General features: G+C 42.4%; 1 protein-coding gene across 4 annotated transcripts in view; it reads right to left on the bottom strand.

Moving 5' to 3' along the window:
- APLP2 (amyloid beta precursor like protein 2) overlaps window positions 1-17,154 on the bottom strand; it is a 73,669-nt gene that overhangs the window by 37,164 nt on the left and 19,351 nt on the right. The window lies entirely within an intron of this gene.

The raw sequence follows: 17,154 nt of genomic DNA, 5'->3' as shown, positions 1-17,154 counted from the left end.
TGTAAGAAGTGTTCCTATTTCTCCACATCGTCTCCAGCACCTGTTGTTTCCTGACTTTTTAATGACTGGCCATTCTAACTGGTGTGAGATGGTATCTCATTGTGGTTTTGATTTGCATTTCTCTGATGGCCAGTGATGATGAGCATTTCTTCATGTGTCTGTTGGCTGCATAAATGTCTTCTTTTGAGAAGTATCTGTTCATATCCTTAGCCCACTTGTTGATGGGGTTGTTTGATTTTTTCTTGTAAATTTGTTTTAAGTTATTTGTAGATTCTGGATATTAGCCCTTTGTCAGATGGGTAGACTGTAAAAATTTTCTCCCAAGGTTGTCTGTTCACTCTGATGGTAGTTTCTTTTGCTGTGCAGAAGCTCTTTAGTTTAATTAGATCCCATTTGTCAATTTTAGCTTTTGTTGCCATTGTTTTTGCTCTTTTAGTCATGAAGTCCTTGCCCATGCCTGTGTCCTGAATGGTATTGCCTAGGTTTTCTTCTGGGGTTTTTATGGTTTTAGGTCTAACATTTAAGTCTTTAATCCATCTTGAATTAATTTTTGTATAAGGTGTAAGGAAGGGATCCAGTTTCAGCTTTCTACATATGGCTAGCCAGTTTTCCCAGCACCATTTATTAAATAGGGAATCCTTTCCCCATTTCTTGTTTTTCTCAGGTTTGTCAAAGATCAGATGGTTGTAGATGTGTGGTATTATTTCTGAGGGCTCTGTTCTGTTCCATTGGTCTTGTATCTCTGTTTTTGTACCAGTACCATGCTGTTTTGCTTACTGTAGCCTTGAAGTATAGTTTGAAGTCAGGTAGTGTGATGCCTCCAGCTTTGTTCTTTCGGCTTAGGATTGTCTTGGCAATGTGGGCTCTTTTTTGGTTCCATATGAACTTTAAAGTAGTTTTTTCCAATTCTGTGAAGAAAGTCATTGGTAGCTTCATGGGGATGGCACTGAATCTATAAATCACCTTGGGCAGTATGGCCATTTTCACAGTACTGATTCTTCCTATCCATGAGCATGGAATGTTCTTCCATTTGTTTGTGTCCTCTTTTATTTCATTGAGCAGTGGTTTATAGTTCTCCTTGAAGAGGAGAACTTCAAACATCCTTTGTAAGTTGGATTCCTAGGTATTTTATTCTCTTTGAAGCAATTGTGAATGGGAGTTCACTCATGATTTAGCTCTGTTATTGGTGTATAGGAATGCTTGTGATTTTTGCACATTGATTTTGTATCCTGAGACTTAGGCGAAGGAAAAATCTAACCCTCAATCCCCATCTGGGGTACTTCTAACTTTAGAACATATAATCCAACTGCAGTTTGTCCTCGTAAAAGCAAATCTACTTTCTAATCCTTTGCACACACCAAATCATGAAAGTGGAGAATTACTAAAATTCCAATAATTTTACCTAATTTACCCAGAAAACAAAATTTTATTGAGCAACTACTATTTTGCAAAGCAACATGTTAAGTGTTTAGGATTTAAGAGTGGGCAAAAAAGTCATGACCTGCTTTCTTGGGGCTCTAATTCAAGAGTTAAAACTCACAAAAAGTTGTGACCACATTCCCAAATGTCTTAAGAAGGAAAAGAAAACAGCATTGAGAAAGCACATAAAAAAGGAATCTGGGCCAGGCGCGGTGGCTCACACCCGTAATTCTAGCACTTTGGGAGGCCAAGGCAGGCAGGTCACGAGGTCGGGAGTTCGAGACCAGCCTGGCCAACATGGCGAAATCCCATCTCTACTAAAAATACACAAATTAGCCAGGCGTGGTGGCGGATGCCAGTAATCACAGCTACTCAGGGGGCTGAGGCAGGAAAACTGCTTGAACCTGGGAGGCAGAGGTTGCAGTGAGCCGAGATTGCACAATTGTACTCCAGCCTAGGCAAGAGAGCGAGACTCAAATCTCAAAAAAGGGGAAATCTGACCTAAGCTTGGGTAGGAAGCTGATCAAGGAAGCTTCCTAAAGAGAGTGACACCTGAGTAGCGCTTTAAGCATCCCACATGGAGGCAATGTTGATTTTGAGGCAGAGAGATGGTGGGAGAAGCATGCCGGGAGAAGAGTCTGCAGACCAAGAAGGACTTCAGTCCTTACCACTGAAGTGTTGAGAGGCTTTAAGCATAAAGTTACTATTTTCATAACAAAGCTCTGATGATTTCTCTAGTTGCACGGTGAAGAACCAACTGAAAGGAAATGAGTGTATGCATGGAAATCATTCAGGACACTGCAGTTGCACATTCCAAGAGAGGAATAAATGGTAGCTTGGGCTAAGGTGGAGTGGTGGACAGAGAGATTCAAGAAACCATAGAGCCTAAAATAGGCCTAGGTGTGATAACTGATATGAGGGATGAGGAAGACGAAGGTGTCAAGTTTGGCTCCCATGACTCAAAATGTGATGGCATCATTCATAAACACCGAACACTAAAGGGGATTTCATGAACAATTTTATCTCATGTTGGGTAAAAATAATCAACTATTCCATAAGATCTGTCTTTGGCCTTTAACTTTTTATGTGCGGTCTAACCATTAACAGCTCAGAAGCTATAGGTGAGAAGTAACATTATGACAGCAAGGCTCCTGCAGACATGCACGAGAAAAGCACAGGCATCGGCCGGGCGTGGGGGCTCACACCTGTAATCCCAGCACTTTGGGAGGCCAAGGCAGGCAAATCACCTGAGGTCAGGAGTTTGAGACCAGACTGACCAACATGGACAAACCCCATCTCTACTAAAAATACAAAATTAGCCAGGTGTGGTGGCACATGCCTGTAGTCCCAACTACTCAGGAGGCTGAGGCAGGAGAACTGCCTGGACCCGGGAGGCAGACGTTGCGGTGAGCAGAGATCACACCATTGCACTCCAGCCTGGGCAACAAGAGCGAAACTCCATCTCAAAAAAAAAAAAAAAAAAAGCAGACAGACAGGGAGGGAGGGAGGCAGGAAGGAGAGAAGGAAGGGGGGAGACACAGAGAGAGAAGCACAGGCATCTCTCTAGAAATATGCCATTACTCATGGTTATAGCCATAAGAGTCCCCAATTGCAAAACTTTCTTCAAAATTAAATAAATAAATAACAGTTCTTAAGTTAAAACTTGTAGAGGAGGAGTGTTAGATTATATGGTCTACCATGTTGTTCTTTTTAAAAACAGCATATACCTAACATGGTTTTCCTATTAACAAGAAAGGGTAGCTTTGATGCCCCCATCTTTTTTTTTTTTTTTTTTTTTTTGAGACAGGGTCTTGCTCTGTCACCCAGGTGGAGTGCAGTGGGGCAATCTCGGCTCATCACAGTCTCGACCCCCTGGGCTCAAGCCATCCTCCAGCCTTAATCTCCTGAGTAGCAGGGACCACAGGCATGCGCCATCACACCCAGTATACACGTATTTATATTGTGGTAGAGATGGGGTCTCATTGTGTTGCCCAAGCTGGTCTCAAACTCTTGGGCTCAAGTGATCCTTCTGCCTTGACCTCCCAAAGGACTGGGATCATAAGCGTGAGATACCACGCCTAGCTGACTTTTAAAATATATGGAAAATGTATGATTTTCTAGGAAACTTTCATTTATTTATGATGATGAACTACATAGACATGAACGATCCTTCTAACCAGGAACTTAAATTTGATTGTGAAATATATTATGGTCTTTTTCCAGGACCAATTTACCATCTGACATATGTTTTGCTTCGAAGCTTATTAAAATGAACCTGCTTTCTACTAGTATAAGAGAAGGAAGCACCAACCCTTGTTGGACAGCTGGGAGAAAGCTAATTTGGAATTAAAATGTTGCCAATATCTATCAGGGCTGAAAAACACCTCAGTTAAACCCAACAAACAATTAGCACCTTTATTAACTAGAATTGACTTTACCCTGCTGGGACGAATACTCATTTATTAAAGTAGAAGGCCCTATGCCTTCAGCATGAATGCACGTGAAGCTACAGACTAAGGTGAGTTCCTGCTTCCCCCAAAGAAGGAAAAAACACCTAAAGATATGTGTAGAAAGGAACACACACCTATTCGTAGGTAATACTCTAGTGGTGCTTAATTCAAACAAATAATTAAAAGGTATAAAGGATGCACAAGACAGATGTGCTTAATTTTCACACTTAGTTCAAGATGCGTACCAAGCCAGGCACGGTGGCTCATACCTGTAATTCCAGCACTTCGGGAGGCTGAGACAGGTGGATACCTGAGGTCAGGAGCTCGAGACCAGCCTGGTCAACGTGGTGAAACCCTGTCTCTACTAAAAATACAAAAATTAGCCTGGCATGGGGGCGCGTGCCTATGGTCCCAGCTACTTGGGAGGCTGAGACACTAGAATCGCTTGAACCCAGGAGGCAGAGGTTGCAGTGAAGCCGAGATTGCGCCACTGCACTCCAGACTGGGCAACAGAGACAGAGACTCTGTCTCAAAAAAAAAAAAAAAAAAGATGTGTACCAAAAGGCCTGTTCTTTTGTAATCTAAGGATTATGGCTAGAAACTTGGATTGTGTGTGGAGAAAAATGGGGATATCCAAAGATAAAGGTAAGGAAGCCCCAAGGATATTTTCGTGTACTGAAACCAGTGCTCTCCCCCGAATCCTTTGTTTCCCACTTCGAAAGCTCAAAAGCTCAGATAGAATTAAGTGAAGAAAATCCAAGAAGACATGATAAATATGTACATGAAAAGCCAAATCTACAGGTCGGAAGGAATGTGCTTCCTAAACCTGCTATGAATGAACTCCCACAGTTAAGTCTGAAAGCTTCTGAGCAGTGTTTCCTAGATTGTCTCTGGCCTTCTATATTTTTACATTAAAGGCAGCTACTAAACAAATCAGATTTCAGGTGGTATTTAATCTGTCAGCAGTTCAGCCTGCAGGAGAAACCATTTACCCCTTAAATTCCAAAAATGAATATAGCTAAGAAACCATTTACCCCTTAAATTCCAAAAATGAATATAGCTAAGAGACCTCATGTAATTAGTTACATGAGGTCACCCAAGCCACAGCGTGGAATGGTCAATTTCACTGTAAAAAGCCATTTATCAGCACCAAAGATTATGTTCCACATGTTACTCATTATGGTTGCTGGCTAAAAGACCGCAAGAGTTCCAACTGTATAAATGTTCAGTTTATGGGTCAACCACTAAGGCCAACACATCAGTGGTAAGTGCATTTCGGCTCTGTCCTGAGATGGTCAGTACTATCTTCCCTAAAGAGAATCTTAAAATACCAGAGGTTAAAGCAACAGGAAGAGGCAGCTAAGCACCAACAGATCCTCACATCAGTTACCACCAAGAAAAAGCAGAGAAACTGGAATCAATCCAGACAGCTAATATGCTGTAGTGATTCACTTTTGAGTTCAAAAAGATTAATCCTTGTGGTCTTAAGAGACCCTCAAGAAGGTATCATCTGAAATATAAAAAGCCTCTGTAGACCATGTTTTAGGAGTCAACTAATCAAACATACCCCAACCCTACCTAGAGTATAAAAGGCTAATTTTTTCTGTAATGTTGGTACTTCTACCTTGAAAATGCCCTTATTTAATGTGCTCTCCATTTCCTTAAGCACAGACTGTGCCTTGATCCATTACATCAACATATAAATCAATCTGTTTCCTAATCTAACATGTTACAAATGGGATTTTGCTGCCAAGTCAGCACTTCTGATATCCTGTAAACCCGGAATCCTCTACCAAAAAAATTAATGCCCCACGTGTTGGCACTAAAGCCAGTCCTTGTGATCTGTGCATACTGCAGCACTTTTAAGGCTTGGAAAACAAATTGCATCAACTGCTTCCCTAGCCCAGCACTTCCATTTTGCTTAATAATTCATTCTTAATAAGAAATTCCATTTTATTAATTTGGCTTGGGGAACAGTTTAGCGATCCAAGGACAGAAATTCAACTTGGTAAAAAGTGCTTCTAGTAACTTGGTCGAAAACCTGAAATGGCTTAAGGAAATAAATATGCAAATCTAAATAAATCTAAGTCTCAACCTACTTTAAATCGGGGCCTTTAATCACCTCAAGTGATGCAACTCCTGGGCCCATCTAAGCCTACCTCCCTTCACAAAGCCCTCGGGACCAGGCAGTCCTCTCACTCCAAAGCAAACATGCACACCCAGTTATCTCTGCCCTCATTGAAGCTACTATTCCAGGATCAAATCTGGCTGCAGGGCTTCTGAAGGTGCCTGCCATAGAGGGAGCATCTCCCCATGAACATGGTTTGATCTACTACTGGGAGAATTAGGTCTCTTTGAACAGGAATCCGGCTTTATGAGACACACGAGTATTCAAGTTTCACCCTGCGAAGGCAATGTAACACAGCTCTAGTTCTAATAAACGCGGAATGAAGCAGGCCTTTGAGGCATCTAGTTACCACTCGCAAGCTACTGATAGCGAAAGGTACGACGCTCTTGTTCAAAAACCTTTTTTAAGGATAAGTCAGTAAAAGGACCATCTATTAAAAGATACAAAGATCCTATATATTATTTTCATTCATATTTGTTCAAGTGCTGAGGTACTTCAAGATTCACAAATTAAAACAAATTTATGTTCATGAACCTTCGCCAAAGATTTACTAAACTGAACAAAGTGGAAAAAAAAAAAAATCCTGTTCTTAGTATCCTTTCAAGGTATCTCCCCAAAGATATTAGCTACAAAAGGGAAAACAATTACTTGAGAGCAGAGAGACACATCAGACACCTACGTTAATCTCATCCACAATGAGACATTTGAGGGTGCTGATCGGGGAAGACCGGAGACTGCAACAGATCTGAGAAGACTAAGCAGAAATGACAAGTAAATGCAATGCAGGTGCCTGGACAGGATCCCGGAACAGGAAAAGGACATTAGTGGAAAAACTGCAGCAATTATTTGAATAAGGTCTGTAAGTCAGTTAACAGTGCTGTGCCAGTGCCAACCTCCTGGTTTTAATCATCGCATTACGAGTTATGCAAGATGTCAACATTAAGGGAAACAGGGTTACAGTACAGGGGAACTCTTGTAGTATTTTTGCAACTTTTTTTAAAGTCTAAAATTTATTCAAAATAGTGTTTTTGAATTCTGCTTATTATATGCCTAGATTTCAATCTGGAATGCATTGTTTCAATATTAAGAGTCTAATCTGTCAAAAAGAGCAGACACAATTTGAGGTAGCCCAACTAGTAAGTAAAATCGGAACAGGCTCAATACCTGAAAAGTGTATTATTCTAAACACACCAGGGCCGGGCATGGTGGCTCACGCCTATAATCCCAGCACTTTGGGAGGCCGAGGCAGGCGGATCACGAGGTCAGGAGATCGAGACCATCCTGGCTAACACGGTGAAACCCTGTCTCTACTAAAAAAAAAAAAAATACAAAAAATTAGCTGGGCGCAGTGGCAGGCACCTGTAGTCCCAGCTACTCGGGAGGCTGACGCAGGAGAATGTCATGAACCCACCAGGAGGCGGAGCTTGCAGTGAGCCGAGATCACGCCACTGAACTCCGCCTGGACAAAAGAGCGAGACTCCATCTCAAAAACAACAACAACAACAACAACAACAAAAAATAAACACACGGGTACACATCCTAATACAGTAAAGCCCCATGTGTACACATATTAAATTCTATTTTTCTGCAATTGGAAGACTATTACGATTCTGACCCAGAGCCTAATGTGTAAGAAATGCCACATTTTTTTTACTGTCCAAACAGTGACCACAGTTTGAAACTTTAGGAGTATCTTTTTCAGCAGCAGAGAAGTGAAGCTTCAAACCACTAATAAAATAGCAGGATTCTTGTTAAGCATTTTCCGGTTTCATAGCAGTAAAATGAAAAAACCTATTCTTGAGAGTTTGCATTACATGAATGGAAAATTCTTGGTCTTTTGATTTTTTAACATTTAAACTTAATTCTAATTAGAAACTGGTGAACTGGGTGTAGGGGGAAAACTCCAAGTGTAAAAGGACACTATTCTTACAGTGACATATGCCAGCTGTAAGGTATTATTTTCACAGGCAGTAATTTATACAAATAACCCCAGCTTTTATTAGAGCTTTAAATATTAAAGTATAAATGAGGTATCATTTCCAAGATTGAAAATGGTTTAGGCTGTCTCCAATGCTTTTTATGGAAACATGGTAATTTGTCCATCTGGATTATAGTGGTAAGGAGCCAAGCATCATGATTTAATAGAGGTCTGTCTTTCAGTATGTGTCTCTGAGATGAGAGCTAAGGGAAGTTTTTTTTAAAATATACAAATACATAAAATACTTTCATGTAAAAAAAAAAAACAAAAACCATGCAGAACAGTGTTTACACACCTGAAATTCTCAAATGAACGGGTTCTTCATCAGTCCCTGTGTTTTTTTCTGATCGCCCATTATAAAACAGGAAGTCCAAGAAACTTATTTCCAGGGGGTATGGAGACACTAGGGACTGGCCTCGGCCAGCCATTACTCTTCTACTCACTGCACTACTGACCTGGGAGAAAGAGCAAGAGTGTGGCTTTAAGGCGCAGACACAGCGTGACAGAGTTCCACCTCCATCACTGACTGGCTGTGCCAACTCTGGCAGGTCACGTAGCCTCTCTGGGCCTCACTTTCGTCATCTATAAGGTAATGACAATAATAACTACACATCAGTGCTGCTTTGATGTTTAAATGAGTTAATACACGTTAAGGGTTTGAAAAGTGCTTGTCACATAGAAGTGCTCTTCAAGCATTGGTAGCTTTCATTATTACCAGGTTTTAATTTTTTAATCTACAAAACAGGGTTACTAACGTACCGATGGCTCAGGCCTGTTGTGAGGATTCGATTAAGATAACACGCAGAAGCGCTGAGCACAATGCCTGCCGCGGAGCAAGCACGTTAGCATCACTATCATCAGGCTGGCTCTTTCCACTCTCTGGCTGCAATTACGCAGAACTAGGGCTTGAGCCCAAGGTGCACAAGGGAAGAGGCCACAAAGTCCCCACATGACTAGCCATCCTTCCCAAATCCAGGATGGCATGAAATGGGTTTAAAAGAGTGCACATTCCTTCTTTACACATTAACTATGGACATGAGGAAAGCAGGTTGCATTAATGCTTCATATTTTGTGGGAATTCAGTCACCAGACGTTTAGATGAATGATTTAATACATTTAAAAGAAAATGGCCAAGAGTTGCTGACTTCCTGGCTCTAGCCCAGCTTCCGGGACTTGGAAGTGAAGTCAAGATGAATCTGCAACTATCAAAACACTTCTGTGATCAGAAGAGCACTATGTAAATTATTTTTCTAAACTGGTTTTCCTGATGGACATTCTGCTTCCTTGCTATGTAATCTCATGGAAGTTATTTAATCTCTCTTGACCTTAGTTTTCACTACTGTGCAACATAAATAGGGTGCTACTCAAAGTTTAGTTATTAAACGAGACACTTACAATATTAACTTTTTTCACACTATAACAGATGGAACTCTATTCTCCTAAAACTCCCCATGCAGGAGAAACATGGCTTAGAAACAAAGACGACTTCCCTCACTAAGTCAGAATTCACTGTGACTCCAAAGCAAAGCAGGCATTTCTCATACTTTGTCAGTCACGCTAACTGCAGAGGTCAGGAAGGCAGGAGGCCTCAGAATTAATATAAGATGATCTAAATGGTGTGAGGTTGGGCTTAACATTTGAACTTGTTGGCCAGCATCACTTAGGCAGTTATTAAGAGTGTGCTGACCAGTACGTGCAGAGCAGGGCTGGGGGGATGTAGAAGGATATGTTTCCCAAACCTTAAAAGAGTGAAATGATTTCAAGTAACACTCAGAAGTACTACTCATTAAATATTAATAATAAAATGTTTATTCTAAATCATTCTTATTGATTCAGATGACAGAAATAATACAAATGATGAAGGGTTTTCTGCAGAATATCTGAGCACAAACCTGGCAATACTCTCAGAAATTATAAGCTTCCTCTGGCTGACCTGGTACTCTATGATACATACTCTGTTTTTATATGCATTAAGCCAGCCACTAAAAATCAGGTTAAGCATAGTTTATTTCATGTACTTGTAAAAAATTACACTTTTTAAAATATTCCATTTTTCTGACCAACTATTTCACTAAATAAACACTCAGATTAGTGACTTTACCAAGGCTAAGTTGAGAAACTATCCAACATTCCAGCTTTGGCTGAAATGCTGTAACTGACTTCAAGAGGTTAAAACCACAAACACGAATAACCAGTGTCAGAGATCTGAAATTGACTTCACTAGATCTTGTTTCCTTTAATGTATCTGGGAAAAAATAAGAAAACAAATTCATGCAACTGAAAACATCTTTTTTTTTTTTGAGACGGAGTCTCCCTCTGTCACCAGGTTAGAATGCAGTGGCGTCATCTCAGCTCACTGCAACCTCCGACTCCCGGGTTCTAGCAATTCTCCTGTCTCAGCCTCCCAAATAGCTGGGATTACAGGCACGTGCCACCACACCCAGCTAATTTTTGTATTTTTAGTAGAGATGGGGTTTCACCATGTTGGCCAGGATGGTCTCCATCTCCTGACCTCATGATACGCCCATCTCAGCCTCCCAAAGTGCTGGGATTACAGGCCACCACACCCTGCCAAATATCCATGTTTTAATATATATGATGATTTTTGCCAGTGTTTTAAAGCAGGGGGTCCCCAACATCCACTAGGGGGACTAACAGGGTCTACGAAAGGTTTCCAGTGGCCCACCCGAAAAATGAGAAACCTAAGAAAGGACTAGTGTGCACGTGTTGTGCACACATCCACGTGTAAGGGTACAGAACTGCTAATGGTCCTCCCTTAAGAATAACTGTCCTGAACTCTAACATTTTCTTCTACCTTTTGTTATTAAAATGGTTTCATAAAATGATGGCAACAATAAACAGGTAGCTGCTTTTTAAAAATTATTCTTCTGTAATATTAACCAAGAACAACCTTATCTATTTAAAACATTTTTCTTAGTTCCATTATTCCATAAAAACCAAACACTGGAAATTACAGGCTTACGTTTTTCTTGTGGGTTTTTGTTGTTGTTTTTGAGCCAGAGTCTCACTATGTCGCCCAGGCTGGAGCTCACTGCAGCCTCAACCTCCCAGGATCAAGCAATCCTCCCACCTCAGCCCCACAAGTAGCAGGGACTACAGTCACACACCACTACACCCGGCTAATTAAACAAAAATTTTTTGCAGAGACGGGGTCCCACTATATTGCCCAGGCTGGTCTTGTACTCCCAGCCTCAAACAATCCTCCCTCCTTGGACTCCCAAAGTGTTAGAATTACAGGCGTGAGTCGCCATACCTGGCCCTTTAATTTCTAAGGTTCTGCTATGCTGAAAGGCATGAAATTCTCGGGTGAATAACCCATATCTTTGCTTATAACAAGAAAATATGACAAATTGCCAAAATGATTTTCACAGGGCAGGGAGAGAGAAACTTTACATCTTAAATATAAATTTCTATACAGTCATTCTGCTAAACATTTTATTAGGTGCACACAACATTCAGATATCAATCTAGATATAACAAATCAATTTAACTTCTAATGCCCATTAAAACCGTGAAAATAACAAAAATACGAAAGTGCTCCACTCTTTCCAAATTCAAAGCAAGTTAAAAGACATCTTTCCTATGATTTATGTGGCATTTAAATTTAAAAGTAAATCAGACTGTATTACCAGCTTACAGCAGATCTGCCTGCAGACAGTAATTCTTCCTGTCTTGGACCCATGCCCATGTGCATTATTGTAATTATCAACAATTTAAAAAACTAAAGTAATAAAGCAAGTATGACCCACTAGTCAGTATGTTTACTGCTTGCTGCACTGGCTATCAGTTAACCTTCTGGGGTTCAAACCACCTAACTACTAAATAAATGCATAAACGACAGCAGGAAAAGCTACCCTCAAGTAAAAAGAATGAGTAAAAGGAATGTAAACGTGTGTGTAAGCACACATGAACCCGCATGGTGTAAAATCCAACAGCACCTTTTTTGGTATTTTTTAGAGACAGGGTCTTGCTCTGTCACCCAGGCTGGAGTGCAGTGGTGCAATCACGGTTGATTATAACCTTGAACTTCTGGGCTCAAGTGATCCTCCTGCCTTGGCCTTCCGAGGAGCTGAGACCACAGATGTGCACCACCCCACCTGGCTAATTTTTAAATGTTTTGTAGAGAGGAGGTCTCGCTATATAGCCCAGGCTGGTCTCAAACTCCAAGCCTCATGCAATTCTCCAGCCTCAGCCTCCCAAGGTGCTGGGATTACAGGCATGAGCCACAGGGCCCAGCCTCAACAGCACTTTTGTACTACTTGTCAGGTGAGCACTGGGAGGCCTCCAGGATCCAGTCTCCACCCAGCACTCTGAATCCCCTCAAGGCAGAACACACTGCTCTTCCATTGCAGAGAATTCAGAGTGGCTAATGTGGCTTCCAAGGCCCACCATGATGCAGCCCCCGCCACACTCCAGCATCCCTCCAGTCCAGCACCACCCTTGATGTCGCAAGCCAGGGTCTGTCTCACCTCAAGGCCAACTGTCCTCTCTTGTTGAGGATAACTGTCCTGAATTCTAATGAACTCCCAGAACTCCCTTCCCCTGCTGTTCCCAAGCAAGTGTGGTGGTCTCACCCTCAGGACTCTGCTCAAAGGGGCATTCCATGGAAGGCCTTCTCCTCCAACCCATTCCAGGTTTTATCTCTCTCAAGCAATCTGAAACGACCTTGCTCATTGATCTGCAGTGTCCATCTCCCATCACCAGAATGTGAGTTCGTCAAGGGGAGAGACTTCATGTATTTTCCTAACCACTGTTATCTGGGAACAGCCCTAGCATGCAGTAGCTCATCATTCATACTCAAGTAAACAACTGACTCTGAAGCCTTTGCTCTTGGTTTCTTCAAGATATTGCACTAAACTAGTATCAATCTGCAGGTATTTCTAAATCAACAGTGTACTTAGTCTCCATACAAGGAGACCTACTAAAAGTTGACAAATTAAATGACAAAAATACAAGATGGCAAGTTTCCATTCTCTTAATTTTAATTTTTGTCAAGTGACTCCAAGCACACAGTTTGAGAAGCCACACAGAACAAGGCTAGAGCTCACACTAGAAGGACAGCTTCCATCCGAGTGGAGCCTGCTCTGCAGAGACTGTGCTTCCACAGCTGCACAGCTATCAGGACTTGCACCTGCTCTTTATCTCCACATTTCTACATAACATGTTTTATTTCTGTATCTTTTCAGTCCAGATATTATCCTCCAATGTTTTTAATTCTTAAACTGTCAAACCCTATGCCCATCCACCCACTTGTCCCATGGTCAAATCAATACTTCTTTATTTCCATTGTAATTATTACTTTTAAAGAAAGGTCTCTCTCTGTCACCCAAACTGGAGTGCAGTGGTGCAATGATAGGTCGCTGCAGTCTCGAACTCCTGCACTCAAGCAATCCTCCGGCCTCCGCCTCCCGAGTAGTTGTAACTACAGACATGCCACACCATACCCAGCTAATTGTCATCACTTTTTTGTAGAGACGGAATCTTACTGGTGTTAGGCAATCCTTCCGCCTCAGCCTCCCAAAGAGCTGGGACGATGTGTGTGAGCCACGCATCTGGTCTATTTCCATTATTATAACATAAAAGCGTACTGTGATTACAATTCCTTTCTAGACATCTATTTCCCCATTAGAGTAAGCAACTGCATCTTCTTTTACTTGCTTGGTTTCACACGCCTTGACTACCAATTCTCCCTGAAATTGTCAGAAAAGATCAGTAAAACTCCCTTCAGTGTAGTCAGACACACTAGCTGACCCTCTGGTTTCTAGAACGCATCCCTCCTCTGGCCCTCCATTTCCCTGCTTCATCTGGACCAGTTATGTCTCTGCCTCGGCACAGCTCTCATGAGTCCTGAAAATTCCTTCCCCTTTCTTTGATTTGACTCAGCACTTCCCTCTTTCTCAACTTCCTGTTTTAGTGGCTCACAGTGCTCCATAGCTTCCTGAGAAAGGGTGTGTGAATGGAAAATTCAAACATGACAGATCCCAAAAAGGTTTTTACTTTATGTACACGTCTTGTCAATAATTTGGATGAGCTGGAATTAAAATTAAATCCTGGAATTTAAATTCCAGATTAAATTAAAGGCTGGAAATAATTTCCCTCAGAATTTGAGGTCTTCTAGCTTTCAGCACTGCTATTGATAAATCTAAAGCCAATCTTCCCTAATCCTTTGTGCAGGTCTGGGTTTTTTTACATATAGAAATAAATCCTGGCCAGGTGCAGTGGCTCACGTCTGTAATCCCAGCACTCTGGGAGGCCAAGGTGAGTGGATCATTTGAGGTCAAGAGTTCAAGACCAGCCTGGCCAACATCGTAAAACCCCATCTCTACTAAAAATACAAAAATTAGGCTGGGCACTGTGGCTCACACCTGTAATCCCAGCACTTTGGGAGGCCGAGGGACGCAGATCACCTGACGTTGGGAGTTCGAGAACAGCCTGACCAACATGGAGAAACCCCGTCTCTACTAAAACTACAAAATTAGCAGGGCATGGTGGCGCATGCCTGTAATCCCAGTTACTCAGGAGGCTGAGGCAGAAGAAATGCTTAAACCCGGGAGGCAGAAGTTGTGGTGAGCCAAGATCACCCCACTGCACTCCAGCCTGGGCAACAAGAGCAAAACTCCGTCTCAAAAAAAAAAAAAAATCGGCCGGGAGTGGTGGCTCACGCCTGTAATCCCAGCACTTTGGGAGGCCGAGGCAGGCGGATCACGAGGTCAGGAGATCAAGACCATCCTGGCTAACATGGTGAAACCCTGTCTCTACTAAAAATACAAAAAAAAATTAGCCAGACGTGGTGGCAGGCGCCTGTAGTCCCAGCTACTCGGGAGGCTAAGGCAGGAGAATGGCGTGAACCCAGGAGGCGGAGGTTGCAGCGAGTGGAGATCACGCCACTGCACTCCAGTCGGGGCGACAGAGCAAGACTCCGTCTCAAAAAAACAAACAAACAAACAAAAAAAACCCAATAATTAGCCAGGAGTGGTGGCACATGCCTGTAATTCCAGCTACGCGGGAGGCTGAGGCAGAATAGCTTGAACCAGGGGGGGCGGAGGTTGCGGTGATGCAAGATCATGCCACTCCACTCCAGCCTGAGCAACAAAGTGAGACCCTGTCTCAAAAAAAAAAAAAAAAGTTCCAAGGTTTTCCCAATCTCTGGTATTCTGAACTTTCAACCCAACGTGTCTTGGTGTGGTCTTTTCATCACTCACTGGCCTGAGCTCTCAGTGGCCCTGTTGGCCTGGACACACAGAGTCCTGTTTCTGCTATTCTCTTTCTGAAATTCTCATGAGTTATATCTTAGACCTCCTAGATTGACCTTCTACTTATCTTTTCTAGTTTCTTTTTGTTTCCTCCTTCTGGAAGATTTCTATTGGGGTCTTAAAGTTCTGCTTCCACATTTCTAATTTCCAAGAACCCTTTGTTATCTGAACGTCTTTAAATTTCAAACAATTATTTCATAGATGTTATGCCCCCTCTTCTCTCCTTTGAGGTAAGAACTTGTCTTTGTCTATTCCCTACATTGCCTTCAAGTTGCTTTTTCTTCCTGTTTTGTTCTCGTTCATGTTCAAGGTGTTCCTGAAGTCTTTGGTGATCCTAAGCTATCTAATTCACATTTAAGAAGGGAACACTAAGAAGATGGTTGGAAGTTTCTGGAAGTTTCCTGCACATGCACAAGGTCAAGAGCGGCCTTTGCCTCTCCAGGGAGAAATCCTTCAGCCAGTTCTCTGTCCCAGGCCTGGTTAGGGAGACTTTCACTGCTCAGTCCCTCACCTTCTGCTGGGCCCACTGTCCCCAAGTAAACCTCAAGTCTTTTCCTAGACTGCCAGGTGGGGAGGGGTATTCAGGGGGCTAAATGCTCACATTTAGTTTCATCTATGTCCCCTGGGGCCTCAGCATGTCTTCAGAGGCCCCGGTGCTTTCTATCTCAGATCTGAGTTTGCTCTGCAAATGAGGTTGCTTTTAGTTGGCTCCTCCCAGCTAAGATGAGGTCTCAGCCTTTTCTGATTTGCTGGCTCAGTCTGTTTGCCATCTACAAGATTTCATAGGCATCTCTCCCTTCCTGTTCTTTAATAGTTTATTCATACGTTAACTGTATTGAAAACTAAGTGGCATTCTATCATCAAGACAGAGCTAGAACAACTAGAATACTCCACCAGCATCTTTTGACGCGCAACAATTCAACAGCTACTATGAATATACTGGAAAACTAGAGATGGGAAAGTATTCCCAAGATCATAAGCTTTTATTTGTCATAAACATAACTTTGAAGAAAATAAAATTCTGACCCTTTATTCAAAGATCATTTCACTTGATTACTTCACAGTTATGTCAGTCAACACACTAGGCACTGGGTCTTATAGGTTGAATAGGGCCTCAAATTTCATTTACTGAAATCCTAGCCCCAAATACCTCTGAATGTGACCTTATTTGGAAATATGGTCACTGCTGATGTCACTGGGAGGAGGTCATACTGGAGCAGGATGGGCCCTTAATCCAATACGACTGGTGTCCTTCTGAGAGGGGGAAATGTGAACAGACAGACATGCATGCACACAGAGGGAGCGCCACGTGAAGACTGGAGTTTCGTTGCCAAAAGCCAAGAGCGAGGCCCGGAACAGACCCTTCGTTGGTGCCTTCAGCAGGAGCCCAGTCCTGCTACCGCCTTGACCTGGGACTTCTAGCCTCCAGAAAAGTGAGACAATAAATTTCTGTTGCTTAAGTCACTCTATTTGTGGCGTCTTTGTTACAGCAGCTCTAGCAAACAAACACACTGGGTAAACAAGACTCAACATGTGTATTTAGGGAGCATATATACTCTGAGACGGGATCCAGATGTAGAGAAACAGGATTACAATGTAAGGTGCACACCGTGAATGCGAGGTGAGGACATGGACAGTGAGCATGCTGCAACTGAGAAGAGCTGTAACGAGGCATGCACGGGCTTGGCAGAGGAGAGGGACAGCTATGGAGGATGAGGGGCTGAGCCTTCAGAATTCTTCTCCAAGCAAAGTGTGCTTGGGCTCCCCTCCAGCGTGTGCATGACCCTGCTATGCATACTTTAGAAGGCAGGAGGGTGTGATCAGGAAAGATGAAGTATAGACAGGAGACCAGTTAGGAAGCCACTGCATTCAAGATGATGAACAAAGGCAGGAGCAGTGTGAGTA

The sequence above is a fragment of the Pongo pygmaeus genome, chromosome 9 (genome assembly GCF_028885625.2).
Source record: "Pongo pygmaeus isolate AG05252 chromosome 9, NHGRI_mPonPyg2-v2.0_pri, whole genome shotgun sequence".
Taxonomy (NCBI): Eukaryota; Metazoa; Chordata; class Mammalia; order Primates; family Hominidae; genus Pongo; species Pongo pygmaeus.
The sequence above is the reverse complement of the archived record's forward strand: the minus strand, read 5'-3'. Positions and strand labels throughout refer to the sequence as shown.